Genomic DNA, 20,109 nt, shown 5'->3' on the forward strand with positions numbered 1-20,109 from the left:
GTATAGCTTAGAGCTTAAAGCTGGGAAAAGTCTAATTTGTTGAACTTCTGCTTTTTCCCATAGCGTAGGAAAACATTCATTCAAAGTCTGTCATTACTGCAGACCCAAATTTAGAAAGTTATGACTGTGATATTGCTACTCTTGAAGGAAGACATCACACAGAGCAGTTTTGCAAAATGTTGTGAAATTGATTGCTGTGGAAACGGGACACCACCTGATTCCCCTTTGGAACACATGAGGTCATCGTTTGAATTATACCTTTGCAAAGGCATGTTAGAATGCATTTTTAGATCGCTGTTTGAAACAGTGATTAACATGACCCTTTTTGGGGAGGTTTCTTCTGCTTGCCAGCTGCCTGAAACACAACAGGCTCTAAAAGAAGGTTTATTATACAAGTAATACAACCCAAAAGGCAAGGTGCATGCAGAAAGAAGAAGAGAGATTTTGTTTTGTCCTGGCGTGTCTCAGATATTTATTAATCGAGATGGCATTTGCAGTGGCAAATCCCATTTCCCTTTTCACACACTCTCTGGCTGGCATATGATGATAGCATTAGAGCTGATGCCACTTGGCTGATCATGCATTGCTGATCACCATTCAAGGCAACAGAAGAGACAAAAGAGAAGCCCTAGCAGTCCCCAGAGTACTAATGTGAGTGCGATATTGCTCATTGGAAATATTTTAAAATTTCCTCCCATTTCTGAACAATAACCAAATGTCTTACTTTTCTTTTATTCTTATATGTTGCTGGATGGGATGCAGTCTATTATTTATGAACCAGTTGCAAAGCTGCTCCTCCCGTCTCTCCACCGCCCTCCCACCGCTATCTTTCAGTCCCCATCCTAAGTACTGCACCGCCTTTTTCAGTAATCTTCCCTTTATTCTATCCTATGCTTCTAGTTCAAATATGATGGGGGTATATGAGATTGGTCACATTACTAATATCAGGTGCCAGAAAAAAGAAAAAGAACTAAAACCCTTATTTATAAATAATATTTGCATTCTGTGGATGTCTCATGGTTTTACTAGACATTCTATTGCTTCATGTTTAGAATTCATTTGACTTCATTTAGAATTCATTGCTTGATATAATAAGGTGCTATATAAGACGATTAGACATTTTTTTCTAATTACTAGTTTCACTGTTTAAGGAGACAGATAAAATGTTTATAGAGAAAGGTGTGAGTTTATGGACAGTTAGCTTCTAGACCTACTTCCTCATTGATTGGAGTTTCTGTTAAAGGGTCATAAAAGTACTAAGTCTTAAGAAAGTTCCAAAAAAAATCTCCATAACTGCAAAGAGGAGTCAAGAAGTTCATGAGAAAATGAGAAAATCTCTAGTACATAGTGCCATCTTGGATACTTCACTAACTTTTATGCAAAAATTACATTATAGGGGCCGGCCCAGTGGCACAAGCGGTTAAATGTGTGCACTCCGCTGCGGCGGCCCGGGGTTCGCCGGTTCAGATCCCGGGCGCACACCGACACACTGCTTGTTGAGCCATGCTGTGGCGGCATCCCACATAAGGTAGAGGAAGATGGGCACAGATGTTAGTTCAGGGCCAGTCTTCTTCAGCAAAAAAAAAAAAAAAAAAGAGGAGGATTGGCGTCGGATGTTAGCTCAGGGCTGATCTTCCTCACAAAAAAAAAATTACATTATAGCCTCATTTTTAAAATTATTGAGTTAAGTCATGATAAGAAGAAGATACAAATATAAAAACTGAGACTCAGAAAATCCCACTTGCTCTTCTTTTCATAAAGTCCAGGCATTGTTCCAGGCAGTGCAGCAGTAAACAAAATGGACGAAAACTTGCTCTCATGGAGTGAAAAAATGCTAATTGGGTGGACTTGATAATATAAATGTATGTAGGTGACTGATATTATTACTCATTTAATGATGGGAAAACTGGAGGCTGCCTCCATGCTAGGAGTTTATGCACAATCCTCTAAGACACTTGATTCATCACTATCACATGGATTTGACAGCTAATATAAATGATTTGGGATAAGTTTCTTACAAGACCTGCACACCATGTTACATAATTCAGATGAGAGAGATGTGGGAGGGGTCATTTAGTTGCCTTGATACCAGTTTTATTTCCTTCTTATAGGTTTCGTCCAATGACTGACTGCTCGTGAACATATGAGATCTGGCTAAAGAATCGGGATTTTCTGGGTATGTTCAAGATCAAGTTACACATTTAAAAATTCTTTCTAAGTCTCTTCACTTATGTCATATACACTCCTGAAGAAAGAATGATGTCTTTTGCACTGAGAGATAATGCAATAGAAAGAAGACAGTCTTAACAATCAGGAGATGAACGTTCTAGTCCTGGTGCTTTTCACGAGCTAAGTAACCTTGCGCTATTTCTCCTTTCTGGGCCAAAATTTCCCCATCTGTAAAATGAGGAGTTTGGCAGATGATCCCTAATAGCCCTTCCAACTAATACATTCCACACTTATATGCCTTGAGAAGTTAGGATCATATAGAAGATCCTTCCCAGACTATAAATACAGAGTTTAATTTCTCACTTTAAATCATATTCTTTCTTGGAATCAATTTAAACACTTTCTTCAAAGCTAAAAAGACATATAAACAATCTAGAAGAGCTATTTTGATTCTCAGAGTTCCAAGTAAAATGATCTTTAAAAATAATAATTAAGGGTTTTATGTGTAAAGATGGAGTTCATTTTTGATCACTATTCCAATCCTATAAATGCTTGCAAACTTTAACATGGAAGACTTTCTTTTGAATTCAGTGAATGAGTCAATGATGCAGTGTGCCCACAATAGTTAGTCATTTGCTTCCATATCAAATAATTTTGTGAATATTAATAATGAATATTAATAATGAATAATAATCACATGTTCATGGCACTCTGATCATATTCATAACACCCATCACTTACTGAGTGACAGCAATATCTCTGGCATTGTGCTAAGCTCCTGAAGTCATATCTATATAGATGTACCCATATAGACATACCTCAAGTCTATATACCTCAAGTCACTATACCTCATGCCTCAAGTTGCTGTAACATTGAGATTTAGATATTATTGTGCCTATATTTGCAAATGAGTAAATTGAGATACAAATAAGTTAAGTAATTTGATAAAGGTCACATACCTAGTAATTGGCAGAGCCTGGATTCAAACCTAGGTCTCTCTGATTGCAAAAGTCTAATGCTTTTATGTACGTGCTATATTACCACATTTGATCTCCGTAACGACCATGTGAGATAGGTAAGGCATTATAAGTCTGATTTTACAGATGAGAAAACCAAATCTAAGAGTTTACCTGACTTGCCCCAAATCGCAAAGCTAGTAAGTAGTGGAGAAAGGACCAGAACCTGATGACAAGTGTCCAATCATGTGTAAGCTTCTATTTAGTTCTTTTATATTAAGCAAACATTTGTGAGAACAATTAAAATATTGTGCCTATTCATGATATCAACCACGAGAGTATTTTAGATTTTGGAGCAGTGGTTACAAACAGAGCGATTTAGGCCATAAACCTAATTTACAGAAGACAATGTGTGTTATAATCATTCTATCAACTAAGAAGTTTTGGGGGAACATTTACTTTATGCCCAGCATTTTTCTAGGATTTATGTGAGTATAGAAAAAGGTATAACATATTGTATCTATCTTCAAGGAGTTCATAATTTAGCTGGTGTCTTACTCTGCTCTGGCTGCTATAATAAAATGCCATTGACTGGGTGGCTTAAACAACATAAATTTATTTCTCACAGTTCTGGAGGCTGAGAAGTCCAAGATCACATGCTGGCAGACTCAGTGTCTGGTGAGGGCTCTCTTCCTGGTTTGCAGACAGCTGCCTTCTCACTGTGTGCTTTTATTTGGTGTGTGCTCCTGGAGAGCTCTCTCTCTCTCTCTCTCTCTCTCTCTCTCTCTCTCTCTCTCTCTCTCTCTCTCTCCGTCTTTTCTTATAAGGGCACTAATCCCATCATGAAGGTCCCACTTTCATGACCTAATCTAAATCTAATTACCTCTCAAAGGCCCCACCTCCAAATGCCATCACATTGGAGGGTTAGGGCTTCAGCATATGAATTTCATGGAGACACAAACATTTAGCCCCTAACATTCCACTCCTGGCCCCTGCAAATTTATTTCTTCTCACATGTAAAACACATTCATTCTATCCCAACAGTCCCCAAAATCTTAACTCATTCCAGCATCAACTTTAAAGTCTAAAGTCCAAATTCTCATCCAAATATCATCTAAATCAGATATGAAGGAGACTCAAGGTAAGATTCATCCTGAGACAAAATTCTTCTCCAGCTATGAACCTGTGAAACCAATAAGTTATGTGCTTCCAAAATACAGTGGCAGGACAGGCATGGGCTAGACATTTCCATTCCAAAAGGGAGAAATTGGAAGGAAGAAAGGGGTGACAGGTTCCAAGCAAGTCCAAAACCTCACAAGTCAAATTCTAGGAGATCTTAAGGCTCAAGAATTATCCTCTTTGGTCCAATGCTCTGCCCTCCAAGACCACTGGAGCAGCAACGTCACCCCCATGACTCAGAGGGGGACTGCCCACACTGAGGCTCTCTGCAAGGCGTTGCCCCTGAGGCACTGGGCAAGGTCATTCAGGCCTGCCAATCTGGAGAGGCAGCCCCACCCTTTAAAACCTAGGAGAAACTAGCCCTCTTCCCTGACCTGTGGTGAGAGTGGCAGCCCTGATGATCTCTGGATCACCTTTGAGGTCATTCTTCCCTTTTCTTAAAGGGAACGGGGGTCTAGGAGGAGCTGGGGGTCTCTTGAATTATATCCTTCTCATCCCCACAGCTATGACCTTAGTCCAGAACTGCATCACCTCTCTCCTGGACTCCCACAATGTGCTGCCAGTTAGTATGGCTTTTCCTCCAGGCCGTCCTCCAGGCCATAGCCAGACTATTCTCCCAAAACACCAATCTCAGATTCCTGCTCAAGGACCCCCAATGGCTGCCCAGGGTGACATACAAATACCTTAGCTTGAATTTCCAGACGAGCTCTGTCCAATAGGAATATAAGGCAAGCCACAAATGTAACTTTAAATATTCTAGCAGCCATATTTTCAACAGTAACAAGGAACAGGTGAAGTTAATGTTAATAATATACTTTACATTTTTTATGCTATATCTTCAAAATCCAGTGTGTATTTTGTACTTAGAGCATATCTCAATTTGCATTATGCACATTTCAAATGCTTAGTAGCCACATATGGCTAGTCGTGACTGTATTGCACAGTGCAGATATAGACATTGAAATTTTTTTAGTTGTCTCACCAATGTCCTTTTTCTGGTCCAGAATCCAATTTCAGAACCCACATTGCATTTGGTTGTTGAAGGAGATCAGGATACGCCACTCCATAATATGCTACTTTGGTATAAGGATTATTTTGAACTGAAGGCAACTGAGAATAAACAAATGCAGGAAGAGTTCTCTGCCCTCCCTTTATCTGCCTAAAAGCAGAGCATAAATTGCCCTTTGTGAAGGTGTCCCCCTCTCCTGCATCAGTAAGAGGAGAGTGACTCATCATCAGAGACGGAAAGTCGGCGCTGAGATGAGGCTGCATAAACAAACCTTACTAAAGTTACCCTTCTCTTCCATTAGTTCCTCTATATATTTCCTAGGCACTTCCCCACAATTTATTGTTCCTTGAAGCCCAAACCCCCTTTCTTTTGTTAAAATGGTGTATAATCTCTAGAGTCTAGCCGCTTCTTCGAGTTTCTCTTCTTTTTTGTGAACTCCTATGCATGTAAAATATTAACAAAAATTGTATGCTTTTTCTCTTGTTAATCTGTCTTTTGTTAGTTTAATTCATAGGCCTCCAAGGAGTCATCTTAAGAGGATATAGAAGAACTTTTCCTCCTTGACGTTTTCATGTCTCCTTAGTCTCTAATCTGGGACAGATAAATTAACTTCTGAATTAACTAAGGTAGCGCAACTTGGGGCTTAGATGTAGTTACAGATAAAACCCTGGAGTGCAGGTAAGAGGGAAGAATCCACATTAATAGCTTGTACAATTTGGTACAGTCTATGTGAGTAAAAATTAGTTAACTTTATTACTAACATCAACTTTTTGGATATCTGTAGTACATTTTAAAATGACATGTGTATATAGATTAGAGATTGAATTCAACACTAATAAAATCACATTTTTTTTTAACTTGAAATCATCTTTTGAAACAGTTGAGATAAGTTGCCAAATTTGTGGTTACAAATATCATGTTCTCCTTTTCTCTACCTCTTTTCCACTTTTGCCTTTCCTTCGTATCTCTTGTCTGCTGAATCCCCTCTCTTCCTTTCTTCATGTTGACCATTTGGCCATTTATTCCAATTTTATTGAGTACCTACTATTGAACACTTACTTTGTTCTTTAGAAATAATTATAACAGTGAGTGAAATATCTTAATTCTCTCATCATATTTTTAGGTAAATATTTACTAGAAAATTAAATCCCAGTATATGGGTATTTTGGCTTGTGCACACTCATGAAAGATGTTGCTCTCATTTGAATTATGTTTGCGTTACAAACATTTACAGAAAAAAGTGTTGAGATTCTTAAATACCCCTATCTATCTTCCTGAATTATATATATCTGTAGGTGTGTTAAAATACCTCAAACACTAGAATCAATTTAAATAGCAGGTCCTAATTGGCAGGAATGATTTAGTGCAATTTCTTTAAACTGCCTTTTTTTCAGGGGGAGAAGCTTGACTTTACTCTGAACTTTATCCTTGTCTCTGAAAAAAGTTTAGTGAGAAAGATTTAATGTCAGTTAAGAAAAAATGACTTAAGATTTGCATTCTTTTACCGAAGGAATAAATGAACAAAGTTTGCAATTGAAAAGGCAGTTTACACCTTTTGTTGTTTTGGCCCCTAGAAATCCTATTATGCTTCAAGCATAGCTCTAAGGAATGTGCAAACAAGTATTGATTAGATCAATGACACGTCTTTGTAGTTTCTTTTATCAGGATATTTAAAACTAAATATTCAAACTTTCACTTCTATTTCACACACCTGTCTCACCAGTGCATTTATACCCTGATATATTTAATTGCTAAAGGTTATTTTCCAGGTGAAGATCCTAAATGCTTTTAAACCTAAGCTAGACAGTCAGCAGTATCCTGCCAAGGTGTTTGCGATTTCAGCAGCCACTCGCTTTAAGCCCCTTAGTATTTGAAATTATTGTCTGTTATCTACCACAAATGATGACTGCATTCAAAGGAATTCATGGAAAGATATTCCACAAAAGCAGTTTATTTTAGTTAGAGGAGTGAAGATGCATGAAAGAGCTTCATAAAATGTGATCAGACTGTGTGAAAATAAAACAGTTGAGTTTCCACAAACATTCACATTCTAGAAGGGAGGCTTTTCTCAGGCCTCTGCAATGCAGTATATACCTACTTTCTGCCTAACTTCTCCTCTTTTAGTCCTTTTGACAGAGGAAATGTCCGGCATATGTATTGACAGTTCAGCCTTGATCATTTTAACCTGCATTTTCACAGGCAGATCCGAGACAATCAATCTGGTTAGAAGCTTGATCCCAAATTTGCACAGATAAGGCATTTTAGGGAAAACTACAGAATATTTTAGTAAGCACTATGTGACAAATCACACAGTTTAAGGAAATATATCTATATCTATATCGCTATATCTAATTTCTTTCCTACTTCATATGCCTCTTGTTTTGACAACAAATACAAGTTTTCTCTCTTTGAGTATAAAGCCACTTGCATTATGCATTAAATTAGACCAAATTGGGTAAATCTCATGTATTATCTATTAAATAGACCAAAGTTGGGTATTTCTTATGTTTTATTATATTTCTTTTGGATTTCAAATTAACGTTTTCCTCTCTGAAGTAGAAAGGAAACTTCTGAGAAGTTTTCTAATGATCATTTCTATTATTCTCAACTGTCAACATCCAGAGTTATAAACCCTGCTAGTAATTGTAGCATATTTTCTTGTGCAAAATGGAATGGAAAAATGTGATGTAAAAAAGTAAAGCAATAGAAAGCATAAGGCATCTTTAAAAGATTTTAAAGGTAGATTTCATTGGTTAATATCATGTGCTCGAAAGTCACATTGGAGAGCTTTCTCAGGAGTAAATACCAAAATAAAACATGGTGCTATTTGATGGATAAGCTGAGTTGAAAAAAGTTAAGATAAAGCATATAAGTATATAAGTTTAAGTATTGCCTATAGGGTTATTTTAGCTAGAATGAATATACACATTTGGTCTGAAATAATAAAATTACATTGCAACATAATTAAATTGAATCGTTTTGAGGTTTTTTACTCTGGGAAAGAAATTGCATTTGCAGCTGTTTCTCAACTCCTGTAATTTAAAGAAGTAAACCTTTTGTTCTTAAAACTTACTTAGTTCCTTCTAATTCTGTTGATGGACATCCATTTCTACTGCCTTATTTTATGTTAATATCTAACAAAGGAATGCTGTTAGCCTCCTGCCAGTAAAGGCCCCACCTCCTTTGTTGGGGGAGTGGAGAGGAGGGGGATTCTTTTTTAGCCTTTTACTTTACAGAACATTTTAAACTTCCTCTCTCCACATCTAGTCAAGAAGAGAATTTCTGCATGAGCTAAAAATTCCTAGGAAAAGGCTATAGCCCCCAAGTGTGGAAGGTGGTTCTTAGCTGTCAATTCCCTTTTGTTATTCGCTCAAATGGAATTATGAAATGTTCGTGGTTTTGTAGGGCAGAGAGCATTTCTACCGAGCAAATGCAAATGCATTAGGTGTGCCCAGGTAATTTGAAATGCTCATGCTGGCAGCTTTTCTGCATGAGTAAAGCTGTTTAATTAATGCATTTTTCCCTTCCTTCTGATTAGTTGATTCTGATTTTCTTTGAATAAATTAAACTCTCTGTAATATGCTTCCTATAGCTTCTTGGGCTACCCAAGGCCTGATACCTCCCACCAGGAGGGCAGATGCAAAGAAATGAAATGATTCCTCTGCATATTTCTCACAGAGATTTTTCTCCTATACAAAAGACTCTGATTTTCCTTATAATATGGCTTGGACAAGTGATGTGTTCAAAGAGGATCTTAAGGTTTCTGTTGATGTTGCTCATTGGTAATAGTCCTTCCAACTCGAATCCCGGAAACAGGTGGTGGTTCTCTTTAGTTTTGTTTTATTGAGATTTGGGGAGTAAACATTCAGTGAGGTAGGAAAGAACTGGCATAAACACTTTCCCTAATAACAGTGCTCATGTTAACTGTCACTGCTTAGTATATGTGCCAGCTTCTACACATGGTATGGGAAATTAAAATTTTTCTGTAGGTGCCATAGGTTTCTATAGGAAACCTTTGATTTGTGAAAGGAATTTATTTGCATCAGAAAGGTAGAGTGGTGTAATAGAAAGAAGGCTAGACTTGGATTCGGGAAGGATTGTGTTTGAAGCCTTAACTCTGCTGCTAACCAGTTTCTGTAGAATCAAGGTTTTGTAGCAGACATAATCTCTTAGGTGAGACCCTCTCAGCCCTTATATCCTCAATATCTTTACAAATCAGGCCTCTTACCAAGGGTTGATGTAAGGTCCCAAACTGCTCTCCCATCTTAGGTTCTTGCTTCCATAACCAAAAGAGAAATCCCTAAAGAGAATTTTCTTGTCCTCCTTGCCTCGTTTCACTTAGACACACTGCAGAGGTAGTGCAATCGTGTTCTTGAGAAAATTATTAATGAGCACAATGACAATAGTCACAAGATCACTAGTTGGTATTTTGTAGCCCTTTTCTCCTAGATACTTGAGACTTGTTGGCAGCCTTTTAGATCAATTTTTATATATTTATGTATTTAACAGACTCCTTGACTTCATTTTTAAGACTCTTGTCAATAAACATTGGAAGCGAATGCCAATGCTACTGTTACAATCACATTCTCTATTTTTTATTAATATCTTTAACCTGCCTCCATTATTCATGTAATAAACCCAGTACCTCTAGCTCAGGGCTAATTGACATGGCTGATTTTTAGAAATAGGTATAGCTCACTTTACACTCTAGAAGTGTTCTTGGAGAAGTTCTGTTATGATTAAGAATTGGTCAAGAGGGGAACAATATTTTTATACTGACCCTTATGATTATGTTAAGATCGTTTATGTTATGAATGGTTTTCCTTGAGGTCTCTCACCACTCCAAGTAGTTAATGAGCTAAGTCTAGTAGTGTCTAAAGCAGACTAGTTTGATTAAGTACACACCCACTCCTTAACGTAATATTTTAAATATGCATCCAGCTGTTTTCTTGTTAAATTTTATTTGAAAATAATTTCAAACTTACAGGAAAGTTGCAAGAATAGTACAAAAAGCTCTCATATATTTTTCACTCAGATTCCCAAATTATTCACATTTACTTTACCATTCTCTCTTTAAATAAATATCTATCTTATTTTTTCCTAACCAATGGAGAGTAAGTTACAAACATGATGCACAAAGATCCTAAATATTTCAGTGTGTATTTCCTAAAAGTCAAGGGTACTCTTCTGTATAATCACAGTGGTACCATCAAAATCAGGAAATTAACATTTATACGATACTATCATCTAATCAACAGACTCCATTTGAATTTCATCAACAGTCCAATAATGTCCTTTATAGCAATCAATTTGTCAATGAATAAAATATATTTTTTCTTCTGGTCCTGGATCCAATTCAGGATCACATGTTACAGTTAGCTATCACATCTCTTTAGTTTCCTTCAATCCAGAACAGTTTTTCAGTTTGTCCTTGTCTTTCATGACCTAGACATTTTTATGGTATAGTACAGTTGTTTTGTCCCTCAGTTTGGGTCTGTCTGATGCCTCGTTATGAGTAGATTCTGTTACGCATTTTTTGGCAAAAATACCACAGAAGTAATGTAGTGTTTTTGTCAGGGTATCATATTAAGGGACACATTGAATTTTCCGAATAGTAGTGACGTTAACTCTAAACACTGGTTAAGGTGGCATCTACCAGATTTCTACACTGAAAAGTTACTGTCTTCCCTTTGTTATAAATAAGTATTTTGTGGGGAGATACTTTGAGACTATGTCAATATCCTTTTCCAATGGTGATTTTCTAATTCTACTATTTTTTCTACATTTATGAGTTGGCATTCTACCGTAAGGAACAGCTTTCCTTTCTTCCTTATTTATTTATAAAAATATAGTCTCATGAATTTCTATTTTATAAAATGGGTTATAATATGTTACTGTCATTATTTATTTTGATGTTCAAATTATCTCAGATTTGGTCAATGGGAACCACTTCAAGTTAGCTTCTGTGTCCTTTTGACATGCCCCCATCATTTTTGGGACACTTTCTTACTTTCTGGCACAACAAGATGTTCCAGACTCATTTTGTGCTTTTCCCTTTTAGAGACGTACAATCAGTCATTTCTCTCCATTTATTGGAGAATGCTAGGAATCCCAGAATTCCCAAGATCTGGGAACTAAGTGTGCTCATTGCTGCTGGGATGTTAATCTTTCTAGTCCCTCTTGACAGAGATGGGAAATTTTATATATACAATAAGCAGTAGCAGATTTACCACAAAGCAAATTAGGAATAAGCTTCAGGGCCCATCATTTACATGGTCCCTCCCAAGGCAATGTGTTCATGTGGTTTTATGTTTTTGCAAAATTTTAAAATGGTTAATACCACTGTCTCTCTCCATTTTGACTTCCTCTTCATCACCCTTCTCTTCTTGTAGAGTGGCATCTGAGTGGCTGCAGGCATTTTTGGGATTGGGCTAAGGGGAAGTCGAAGTGGGGATACATTTTTTAAAATATTTTATTGAGGTGTGATTGACAAAAAAAAGCTGTACGTATTTAACGTGTACAACTTGAGTTTGGAGATAAGTATACACCTATGAAACCATTACCACAAGGTATGCCATAAACATACTCATCACCTCCAAAAACTTCCTCCCTCCCTCTTTATTATTATTATTATTTTTGTGTGTGTGCGATAAAAACACTTAACATAAGATCTACCTTAGCAAATTTTTCAGTATACAATACAGTATTGTTAACTATAGACACTATGCTATACAGTAGATCTCTAGGACTTATTCGTCTTGTATTACTGAAACTTCGTAGAAGTGGAGATGCATTTAGTTGAGGCCTAATGGAGTATATTTATGTTGTTTGCAATCACCTGGAGGTATGATTATGTTATCTCTACCTGTCAGGGGTAGGAATGGCTTACACTACCACTCACTGTGCCATCTCACCAGGCACCAGGACATATCCTGATATGAATGTGTCTCATGGTGTCCGTCTTTGAAAGTATGTGGTTGATGCAGGAGAAACAAAGTTGAAATCTACAGAACTAGAAGTTCTAGTCTATAGCAAATTCTTCCAAATCTTACAGGTCATATACGAGAGAAGCTCAAAAGAGTTTGCCCCCTATTTTCATTAAAAAACTATAAGTTTATGTGATATTAATTATATAAGGAATCATGGTGATGAAAGAAACTTTTCTAAACTATCAATAATAAAAACAAATTTTGATCAATCATGCTAGAGGAAATATTGAATTATCTTTCTTTTTCTCTATGAAAATTTATATTATGAAATCATTGTCATATAAAGAGATAATCAAAGAGTATGTAGCATAAAAAGTAGGAAAAATTTTGTAGATATATATCAAGCAGTTAATATAAATATTATGTTATTTTTACAGATTTTGTAATGTTTGTGCTATTTCAGCTTTTAAAATTTGTGATATGTTGTGATTTCTAAATTGTAAGGAAATGTTCATTTTATTACCTAATTTTATATTTACATATTTTTCGCATTCTTTTTCTTAAAGATAGCCCTACAAAATGTATAAACTTGAAGACCCAGAAAACCTAGATCTACATCTGGCAACGTGGCACGTGGTAGGCGCTCAGTAGATATTTGTTGAGTGAGTGAATGAGTGAAGAAAGCATCTTTTTACACAGTCTTTCTGGGCCCAGGGGGCACTGGGGGGAAATGCCAATCAGTTTGCAGCTGGGTCAGGGTGGAGGCAACTAGGGGAAAAGGGAGTTTTAGCTTGAGGTCTCTGGGGGCTAAAGTGGAAGTCATTGTCTCCTCCCACCTTGGCAAGAAGCTGAGGAGATACGGCCTGAGTTAGGTGAGAAGTCAGGAATGGTTTGCAGGGGCACCCAGGGAGGGAATCTATACTCTGAATTCATTGTCTCATCCTGGGTATTATCTCTACTATTGGTAATGAGGTTTCTGGCAGCAAAATGTGGGTCTGGCACATAGCTTCCTTGTTAATAGAGATATTACCATATGACTCTTTCCAAGTGGTGAATTACACTAAAAGGACATCCATTTCTAGTTATTTGCAGTCCCAGTAGAGAAAAATAAGGGCCAAAAAAATCGGACTATTCTAAGATCACAGAGACAGGAGAAAAGCTAGTGAGAATTTGGGAAATGGGACTCATGACTTCTTGTCTGTTTTCAGTTGCAATTAAACCACACATCTGATAATATTGAGAACAAATAATAATTTGGTTTGAGTTTTGATCTTTTCAAGGTCCGTCATATTTGCCTCTTTTTTTCAGGTGGATTGTTTAGAGTATTTCAAGTCCTCAAGGGGAAAACAGCAATAAAAAATTAGGCAAATCCTTGCATCTTCATTTTCAATTGCTTAATTTATTTTTCAAATATTCATAAAGGTGAAGTACTTGACAAACAATGAGCCCCTATCCAGATATACTGAAAATAAAAAAAATTCACCTTCCATAGAAAAGGAAATGGAAGGTTGCACAGGATAAGACATTATGTTTCACTAATTATGATTTCTGCATAAAATGAATCCATGAAATCATCACATATGTATTATTTAATTTAATACTGGGTTATCAAACACTGTGCATTTTTTTAAATTACAAAAATACTTCATTGAGATAATTGGAATAAATATACTAAACACAGTTATCGGGCCGGCCCCGTGGCTTAGTGGTTGGGTGTGCACGCTCTGCTGCTGGCGGCCCGGGGTTCGGATCCCGGGTGTGCACCAACGCGCCGCTTCTCCGGCCATGCTGGGGTCGTGTCCCACATGCAGTGGCCGGAAGGATGTGCAGCTGTGACAAGCAGCTATCTACTGGGGCTTTGGGGGAAAAAATAAAATTAAAAAAATAAATAAATAAAATAAACACAGTTATCTTTCTTTTACATTTGAAATACTTATAAAAGAAAAGATGATATAAAAAATATTTAGGACAATCTTGATAAAAGAAAAACCACCCATAGTTCCTGCAACCTATGGCTAATATTTTAATTTTTGCCTATTATCTTCAAAGACTTTTGATCCATATGCATAAGTTTCTACGTCGTTGCAACCATTAGGTGACTATTATTTTATATTCTGAATTTTTCACTTAGTATTTTGTGTTAAACATACATGTTTCCATGTTTCTGCAGCCTTCAAAAAGATCATATTAATGGCTACGTAACCTCCAGATGAGTAAATGTATCCTACTTTATTAAGTCATTCTCCTATTGTGGTGAGTGGTAGGTAATGTGCGCTCTCAGGATGGTGTGTCCCCTTCTTCTGGGGGATGGAGGAGAGGAGGGTGGGAAAAGAAAAACTGAACATAGTGAGAAAATTATTATATTACGTCTTTAATTGATTTCCCCTTTTATAAAAGTAATACATAGTAATTACGGAAAAACTAGGAAATTTCAGGGTATATTAATAGGGAAATTAAAAAAACCCTATAATGTGGCTACTTGGTGGTCATCCTAATTCAAACAGCAAGGATGGCCAAGTCTCGATTATTCAGGAGCTGATATATTTTGGACTATCATATAATATCACTTTTTCATCTTTTTCCACTTCTCAGCTTACAAGCCACAGGAGGGGGAAAAAAAACAGTCGTCAATTTTTAGATATATTTCACTTGGACCCCAAACAGTGTCATCCAGTCTTATCTCCTGGTGTTTGGAATGGGGCTTGAATATTTCCAAAAATTAAAACCACTCCCAAAATATGAATATTTGCTAACCATTGAGAGGAAAGAAAAAATAAAATAGAAAGTCATAAAAATTCTTGGGGGAGGGGGCATTAATTCCAAAAGAAACATTTTTTAAAAGGTTAAAACTACTGGATTTATGGTCGGAATAAGACTGCAACTTCCTGAAGGGACTCCGTTGAAGAGACAACTCTCTTTTGGATGGTTGAGTTGTGGTATATACCTTCTGAGCAAAACTTACCCTTCAGCCTTTCGATGTAAGTCTCCTCGTAAGGGTGGACAGATAATTTTTATGAACTGTTGGCATTTTGGGTGGAACAGTTCTTCATTGTGTGAGACTATCCTGCTCACTGCAGGGCATTTGGCGCTGGCCTCTGTCCACTAAAGCTACTAGTGTACCTAGTTTTGACAAACAAAACCCCTGTCTCCCCATTTGTACAAGCCCTCTGGTGATAGGTGGAATCAACTTCTTTGGGTGAGGACCACAGCTTTGGTTTCTAAAATTCTAGACAAGATACATCTACCTTAATGGGCACCTGTAAATTTAGCAACATCTTACCTTTCCAGCAAATAATCTTATCTACAATAAAGGGATTGTGGCAAACCACTATCTGATCATGAGCTAAAAATCTAGCATGGTTCAGAAAATGTGCAGAGCAAAATCAGACAAGTCCATCACTGTGTGAACAAGCAGTGGAGATCTGATGATTATTTTATTTAGCACTGGAAAGACCTTTACCTTAGAGTAATATCTTACTCTTGATAATGCTCTGTAGTTCAGAAAGCCCCTCCAATTCTGTTATCTGTTTTCATCTGGGCTGCATCCCTGAAAATTAAGGACATTTATTATCTGAATTTTACAGATGAGGAAACTGAGGCTTAGAAATCTTAAATAACTTGCCCAAGGTCATACAGGTAGGAAGAGACAAAGCTGGAACTAGAACCCAGGTCTTCAAATTCCTAGGCTGTGCCTGACTTATCACATACCTCCTCACCATTCTGCTTCTGGACTCAACATGGAAAATATGGAGAGAGGGCAGTGGATTAGGCACCAAGATGAAAATAAAGGCAACAAAATATAGGTAGGAGCATGACTATTAAGCCAAGAGAAGAAAAACATAGGGAGCAAATTCTTTAGGAGATTTAGCAATGAGAAGTGAATGTTAAGTGAGTCTTTTTTATTTTGAGTAATGATGAACTCAGAAGCAATGAAACGGAACTGAAAAACAAAACAAAAATAGAACATATAACCACATTTGATATTCATAAAGTAGTTGTGGACAAGGAAGAGCGTTCAACACTGGATAAGGTACCAAAAGGAATTGTGGCAACCTCTTTAAAGCCCAGCCGGATGTGTATAGCTCATGACCACGGGCATCCCGTAGGTGGGAGAGGCGCTTATTGCAGTTTTCAGCGTCTCTCAGAGAACCGCACCTCTGGGAGGTATGTCTCTGGCCCACTGGAATTTTACTTTTCTTTCCAACTCTGTGATTCTAGTAAAGAGGCTAAGAGTGGTGATGTGCTGCGGCAGCTCCCAGCTCAACAGTAGAGTCCAGGGTGAAAGGGGAACTGTGGGGCTGCCAAGACACCCTGGGTGAAGGTGAAGAAGGAGCTCCAGGCAGCCTCACAGTGTTTGGCCTGGGAAAGGGGAAAATTGACCCTCTCTCCTATATTCTCCCCTTACGCTTCACTAGAGGAGGAAATTGACTTGGAATTGCTGGAATCCCAGTTTTTTTGTTGTATACCTGCCAAGAGAGGAATCACCTCAAAGTGAAGGGAAGCAGCTCGTAGCCTATAAATTGCTGTGACCCTTGGAGCCAAGTGGAACATTCTTTCCTCTTGCCTCATTACGTAAATCTTAACCTGCAAAGTGGTGCATGCATTCTTCTTCTGTGAGACATCAGAAGCTTTGATCAGTTTCTCAAAGGGGTCTGAGACTTAAAAAACTGTATTTTCAAAAGCACTTAAAAGTTTGTATAGCTAATCACTAAAGAAAAGTAAATAAGGTGTGAGGAAAGTAGCAAACACAGGGAAACTGCAAAATGGCAGAGCTCTCTGGAAGTCTCCACACCTGCCCCTGCCTTTCTTTCAGGGTACCCAGAAGGCCTGATGCCCCTCTCAGTGCCCACCTCCCTTCCCTACCTCCCCACACTTCTCTACAAAGTTTAGCCTGTGACTTTTAAATTTCATATGTTCTTATTCCAGTTTTTGCTGGGTGGCTTCAATATTTTTACATGAACTCATTAGATTCTTAAAATGTTACTTGTAATGATGAAGCATTTCAAACATTCAAACTAAATATACCAGACACCTTTGCACTCCCCAGGATAAAACAGATGTTAACATTTTGCCGTATTCGCTTCTGATTCCTTTCTGTAAAGACACCGAGTGGCACAGATCTGTTTCCCTCTCCTTTCCCTCCGGAGATGGGTGTGCATCATTCCCATTTATGTTTCCTATATATGCACGTGTCTCCACGAAGCAGAAAAGGTCAGCCAACTCTTTCTGTAAAAGGCCAGACAGTAAATATCTCAGACTTTGTGAGTCTCTGTTGAATATTCTGCCTTCTTTTTTTAAACAACACTTCAAAACGGTAAAAACCATTCTTGGATCCTGGACATACAAAGACAGGCTGAGGGCCCAATGTGGCCTTTGGTGGGTAGTTTTCCCACCCCTGGATACTTTTCCACCCCTGTGTGTTTTAACAATTTGTATATAATAGAATCTTGCTGTTTGTATTATTTCACAACTTAGGTTTTTCATTTAGTATTATGTTTTTGAGATATATATAAGTTGATACAGGTTGCTCTATTATATTTTAATGGGCTATATTGTATATCGTGTGAATAAACCACAGTTTCTTTTTCCATTCCTCTGCCAAGGAACAATTAGATTGCTTCACACTTTTCCTCATTATAAACAGTGTTGTAATTTTATTTTATTGATATAAAGTCCTGCATAGTATCCTGTGGTTAGGAATTAAGGCTTTGGAGTCAGAGTGCTTGTGTTCAAATTCTGGTGTTATTCTCTAGCTATTATTAGCTAACACAAGTTACTTGACTTCTCTATGGCTCAGTTTCCCTTTCATAAAACAAAAATATCAATGGTACTTATCTCTCAGAGTCATTCAGGGCATTAAAGAATTAGAAAAATTCCTGGCACAAGGTGTTTAGATGTTTTTATTTAAGGTATTATTATTTTAAAAATCTCAATTGTCCCCATAGTTATAACTTCTTCATTATATTTTTTAAAAATGTGTGCCTTCTCACCATTTCTCTTAAACAATTTACCATGCTTAAACGACTATCTATGCCTTGTTTATTTCAATGACATCTGTTGTTTCTTTATTTTCGATGTCATTAATTTCTGCTCTTATTTTTGTGACTCCGGCCAATGCCCTCCACCGCCTGAAGAACCTAATTTCTAGTCTTTGCTTATGTTGCTCCTGTCTTGATCTGTTTGATGCAGGAGACTAGCAAGGAAGGAAACCAGAGGGCAGGTAAGACCAGTGCCAGTTATGATATGAGAAGCTCAGCCCATTAGTGAGTATCACGACAAGTCACAAGAGTTCAAAGGGAGACACCAAGAGCCTCTCAAGAAAGTTGTTGTGGGACAGCTAGATGAACTCTACAGAATGACTTTCCCTAAGCCTTTGACAGTTGCCTCAGCCCCCAAATTCCCTCTTCTCTGAATTCAGTTCAACCAACTAAATCCATTCCATTCCTCCTGGCCTAGTTCAAGTACCACATCCTCCTTGGAACCTTTCTGACTCCTCCAGATCGAATTTGTCTCTTCAGTCTGAATCTCTTAGCAGTTAGAATATGGATCACCCAGAGCTTTTGTATCAGTTAGAGGTCAGCAAAGGAGACCGAAACCACTGTAGATATGTTAAGCATAAGTGAATCTATACAGGGAATTAGGTGCTTGGTAAAACTTCAGAAGAGTTGGAGGCACATGTTCAAGTCTGGGCTTCTCAGAATGACTCCAAAAACAGTGTGGAATTGACCTACCTGGGGAGACACTACCTCTGCCATAGTCAAGAAGGTGGAAAGAAGGGAGGCTGCCACTGGAAGTATTGAGTTCATAAAGTCACTGCTCTAGTTGTGATATACAAAACAGAAAGTCTTGATCGTGAAGTTTTTACTACTGTTTCTGCTGTCTCTTAACACCCATGGAGTTGAGGACTGGGCAGGAGAATGCTGAATCTTGTCACTGCCACTCCAGCAGCTGCCTGTAGATACCAGTGATATTAGAGACTAGATACTGGAATGCAGTTTGCAGGAAAAACTCACATTTTCACAACAGTGCTTGCAATAACAGGAAGATGGTCTCCACATTTACTACTCTGCCTTCCAAATCTCATGTGAGTACATCAAATTGGCAGAACCTAATTTGTATACAGAATGCTAGTGATAAAGGAGTCTGAGAATAGGCATCTTTTAACTTTGTTAAGGTGTGTTTTATGGCCCAGAATGTGGTCTGTCTTGGTGAATGTTCCATGTGAGCATAAGAAGGATGTGTATTCTGCTATTGTAGGATGAAATAGTCTATAGACGTTCATTATATCCAGTTGATTGATGGTGTTGTTGAGATCAACTATGTTCTTACTGATTTTCTGCCTCCTGGATATGTCCATTTCTGATAGAGGGGTGTTGAAGTCTCCAACTATGATAGTGGATTCACTCATTTCTCCTTGCAGTTCTATTAGATTTTGCCTCCTATAGTTTGTCACTCTGTTTTTAAGTGCATACACATTAAGCATTGTTGTCTTCTTAGAGAATTAACCCTTTGTGTTTATATAATGGTCTTCTTTATCCTTGATAACTTTCCTTGCTTTGGAGTCTGCTCTGTCTGAAATTAATATAGTCACTTCTGCTTTCTTTTGATTAGTGTTAGCATGGTATATTTTTTATCCATCCATTTAGTTTTAATCTATATATGTCTATATATTTAAAGTGGGTTCCTTGTAGACAACTTATAGTTGGGTAGTGTTTTTTGACCCACTCTGACAATCTCTGTCTTTTAATTGATGCCTTTAGACCACTGATGTTCAAAGTGATTATTAATAAAGTCAGATTAATATCTACCGTATTTGTTGCTGTTTTCTATTTGATGACCTTGTTCTTTGTTCCTATTTTCATCTCCT

The 20,109-nt window shown here is 37.5% G+C and overlaps 1 long non-coding RNA gene across 2 annotated transcripts in view; it reads left to right on the plus strand.

Annotated features, from left to right (window-relative positions):
- LOC131401486 (uncharacterized) overlaps positions 1-20,109 on the plus strand; it is an 84,009-nt gene that overhangs the window by 10,969 nt on the left and 52,931 nt on the right. For both annotated transcript variants that reach the window (XR_009217692.1, XR_009217691.1), the window contains exon 3: positions 2,112-2,176. This is a non-coding gene — a long non-coding RNA (uncharacterized LOC131401486). The remainder of the gene's footprint in view (positions 1-2,111; positions 2,177-20,109) is intronic.

Source organism: Diceros bicornis, chromosome X (assembly GCF_020826845.1).
Source record: "Diceros bicornis minor isolate mBicDic1 chromosome X, mDicBic1.mat.cur, whole genome shotgun sequence".
NCBI lineage: Eukaryota > Metazoa > Chordata > Mammalia > Perissodactyla > Rhinocerotidae > Diceros > Diceros bicornis.